The following is a 5001-nucleotide window of genomic DNA, read 5'->3' on the forward strand; positions in this document are numbered from 1 at the left end:
TTTGATAAGTTACGTATAAGATGACTTTTATTCATAACCATGAACAATTATAAGACTTCTTTACAAGCTGTGTGTTAAAGAATAATAACCAAACATTTTTTTATTTTGTAAACATTTGTCAAGTTTGAGGTACATACTTGTGTAAAATATGTAAAATTTAACACAAAAGCAACGAAAGTCTAGGTACTTACAAAATGTTTAAACAGTATAACATTTAATTATTTCCGTAAATATTAACTTGACAGTTATGATATCTTGGAAATGCTATGTATATCATTATATTTTATCCCTACTTCGAAATCTTTAGTTAATCCTTGAGTATATGTTTGCTTACGAGACTTGACGTTCCACTTAATGGATAATTAACATCTTAAACAATATTCAATGATCAATTACTTTCTAGTACGTTGGGAAACATACATCATTGACCTGAAAATTTCACTAGTCACCCTTTTTGTATGTAGATAAATTGTAGTCCACGTAATTGATCAATGCTAACAATGTTGTCAATCACATATGCAGAAAAGTTCAGGAATAGTTATTTGAATAAGTATAGTGGCAACCAACAAGACTATAGTGATTCATTTATTATTCAGTAAAAACTTGTATAAGCTTATCTTGTATGTGAATCTCAGAAACGTCTAAAGGATATCTAGAAACCAAATCATTATGAGCTTCGTTAATCTGCTTTAATAAATGTCTAACTTACTTCCAATTTCAGTATATTTTCTAGAATGAACCAGAGTCCCAAGGTTAATCGTGACACCATAAAAATACCTTATATTTCTTTAAGATACGCTAAATATAAAAGTAAAGCATTTTTATATTTTCTCCTTTTGGTTTATTTTTGATATTCAAAATTTAAAGACCTGTGGAGTTCAGGCATTGGCTAGAAAGTCAATATCTTAAATCTTCAGTTTACCAGATATATCACTCTATTTTATGTGAAGGTAATATTGATAGCTTATTAGTACTCTAATGACTGGTTATCATTACTACTACATCGTAACTTGATCGATAAAATTAGATCGACACCGAGGACTAGATAATATGAATTTAGTGATTATTGAATGGCAACTTATAACTTAAACACTTGGAAACATAGAAAAATCTTGTTTCTAGGAATTTAATCGAGTACAGTTATATATCCTGAGGGAGAGATTAATGTGTAGGCACTGAAAAATTGACTTCATGATACATGTTTATTTGGTTTACATAAATCTTCGATCATCTGCAAAGTAGATTTTACAAACTGAGATTATTTAAATTTAGAAATGACTTCGACAAGTATTTCATAGTAATATGCATTAGTATTAAACTAATAAAGCTTTATTTTATGAATAACCATATAACTAAGACTTATACATACATAAACACGAATTAATGACTGTTTAGAAAAGAAACTGTGTCCAGTGATGTACCCTTATATATATATATATATATATATATATATATATATATGGCGAACATTTTAAAAATTTATTTGTTTCGTAATTATAAATATAATTGTGTATTACTAATCTGTTGATATTTAGATTAGATATCTAGTTAAAACAACTTCCTGTAACGTATTTGTAGAGAAAAAAAGAATAAAGTAAACAAAGGTTGTTATGTAATACAAAAATACTTCAATGATTTTAGTATGAAAACATTTTTATTTACACTACAATATGATTGAATGAAGAGTACTTTTTTTGAGAGGGATGATTACTTACTTACTTACTCCTGTTACTCCTCGTGGAGAAGCATAGGCCGCCCACCAGCACTCTCCATCTAATCCTATCCTGCGCAATCATTTCTAGCTCTTTCCAGTTGTTATTCATCCTTTTCCTATCTGCTTCTATTTCGTGACGTCATGTTGTTCGTTAGCCTTCCTCTTTTCCGCTTTCCTTCAGGATTCCAAGTTAGGGCTTGCCTCGTGATGCAGTTTGATGATTTCCTCAATGTTTTCCTCTATCCATTTCCATCGTCTTTTCCTAATTTCCTCTTCAATTGGAAGCTGGTTTGTTCTCTCCCACAGTGGGTTGTTGCTGATGGTATCCGATTAATGGATGTTGAGTATCTTGCGTAGAGAGATGGATGATTAGCATAATTAAATGGCTTTTGTAAGATCTCAGATGGGTATTTTGTTTTAATATGATATGACATCAATAGACAATTAAATATTTTAAATCGGTAGCTTTCTTTGAAGGAATTTTAAAATCATTGTTTACTTTTTAGTTTTATCTTATACTCTTAACGGTCAATGCAACTTATAAAATGTCAATCATGAAGTCTCTCCATGGTGACTTAAAGATTTACTTTGTCGCTGACCAGTTAGTATACTAGCTTAAAATTTCTTGATATAATGTATCTCTACGGTTACATTTTCCTTCAGTGGTAAGGTGAGTTTATTTTCCTAAATGATAACTAAATTTTCCTAATTAATTATAGGGAGATGTTTTCGATTTTATCAACTGGGTAATTTTGTGCTTCATTCATATTCATGATTGCCATTTGAAACTATAGGTAGAAGATTAGAGTCACACTGGAAAGACTAACATGGATATAAGTATATCCGACTGACAAATCCCAGACAGAATAAAATATGGGTTTTTCAGTGAACATCCAGGTTGCATCTAAAATATGGTCAAGACGTATCATCTGATACTACAAACAGCTTACTTACTATAACTGGAATTATGTCAAAAAACACTTACCATTACTCTGTATTGTACATTATATTCCCTTCAGTTTTCTTAATCACTAGATAAGAGTAATTAAATATGAATAATTTCTACAAAATGATCACTTTTTTCATAAAATAATCGAAACTAATAGCTATTCAGCATCCAAGTTATTATAAAAAACGTGACAACAAATATATTCAGCTTTTGACGCATAATTTGTAACAAAATTTGAGAATAGAAGTAAACTGATTTCAGAATCTGATCACTTTTTTCGGATACGGTGTAGTTCACTGATAAGAAAAATATATCAAGTGTGATTGATACAGTACACTAAATAAGTTTAAACAAAGTCTTTTTGAATAATAAAACAGATTCTACTCAATATGCGGCTTGATTTGTAGTGAACAAGAACACCAGTAGGGACAATCGAATGTATTTAGCACAAAATTACAATATATTGCAATATATCAATCTATCATAACCTGGACTGTTCCTGTTGCAAACATCAATCCATTGTCTCATATTTCATTGTTCATGCGTTTTCTTACAAATTGCATTGTGTTCCCGCTCTTCCTTTCTTAATCTTCTCCCATCTTCTGCTGCCAGACATATACTACTTATATCAATATAAGTAGCACGCACCATAGATTTGCATACAGTTTAAGATATCCGTAACTATTTTGATAAACTTGATCTTTGAATTCATAATAATTTATTACAGCCTCTCTTCCTACTTTTGCCATTCGTCTAATCAAATTACAACTAGTTACAAATGACATATTAAAGCTCTTTTTACTTACCTTTTGCTAAATAACAATTAGTACTATTTATCATTTGAGTCTTTTACATAAATAGTGTTCATATTTCAGATTATCAAACAATAATGACATAAGAATTGTGTAATTAGTCATTTTTCTTTTAACAATTTAACCCATGTACAACCACTGATGAAGAGTAATATGAATTAATTTTATTGAGTAGTTTCGTTTCAGTTGCTTACAACCGTATATGCATAGGATACTATTAAGTAGTAAACATTAGTAATTGAAAAATCAGAATACCGACGATTATCTGAAATTGTTATCTAGAATTTTGATTTTTAATAAAATGGACTGACAAATAATTCAAGATTGATTGAGTAAAAATCATAGATGGTTAGAAAATTAATTTTGAGCAGAAATAACATTTAGCTAAGCAAAGATTGCGTAACAAGACAATAGTAATAATCACAGAACATATAGCAATAATAATAATAGGATCAGATTCTAATCTAAATTATGATTTCACTATGATAGTGACAAATTGACGAATGACCCTCTCTGAACACATAGATTCAGTTGCTATTTTAGTGAGAACTACCTCGGTGAAACGTAAACAAGTCGCATGTTCTTATCTATTGACATTGTTGAACAATTTACGAGCGTCGATGATATGGTCTCTATTGATTAGATGTTGAGCTATAACCCTATTATTCATCCAAATTTACCAAGGCAACAAGAATAAACATAGCTCTTGAAGATTAGCTTACACAGAGAAGACTATACCAATAAAATAGGAATAGATTCTGAGTCAGATTGACGAATTACTTGAAAATCAGAGCTACCTGTTCCTGCTATCTAGATATTTCAACAAGTTATCTGCTTTTTTGTGTGTTTTAGCATATCATTATGTCTATTAATCGCACAACCTATTCCGGCGCGTTTATGAAAATTTTACGACTTTCTGTTGTACAAGTTACAAAAAAAGCACAATCAGAGATACTGTGGTAGCTGTAAGTATGCATTGAAAGGAATGAATATTATTCAGACGTCCATTCCTGAACCTCTAACATCTAATTGGTGATCACTCAATATTTATTGTCAGGATCAACCAAGAAGTAAGAAACGGAAACTTGTTGAAACATTTTGTGTTGGGAACTCCATATTGTTCCAAAAATATAATATTGAATAAAGCCATTAATAATAACGATAATAATAATAATAATAATCAAGTAGAAATAAGACATGGATGGATTAGTAGTTCCTCATTGACAAAGGAACACGATGTCCTGGAGTACTTCCTTAAAATGTTAAAACATAATTTATACTACTTAATAATAAGTAGTAGTACAATGATGAAATACAACAAAAGGAAAAATCAACTGATGCATCCTGAAGGCATTCTAGTACGGACAGTTCTATGTATCATTCGTTTAGCTGGTTTGTAAGAATTCATTGTATTAATGCGGTGAATAAAGTACTAATGAACAGTATGAATTATAGTCAGGCATCTACTAACTACATAATACATATTCAATTTTGAATAAAGAGCATCACAATGTTATATGAAAACT

Source organism: Schistosoma haematobium, chromosome 1, assembly GCF_000699445.3.
Source record: "Schistosoma haematobium chromosome 1, whole genome shotgun sequence".
NCBI lineage: Eukaryota > Metazoa > Platyhelminthes > Trematoda > Strigeidida > Schistosomatidae > Schistosoma > Schistosoma haematobium.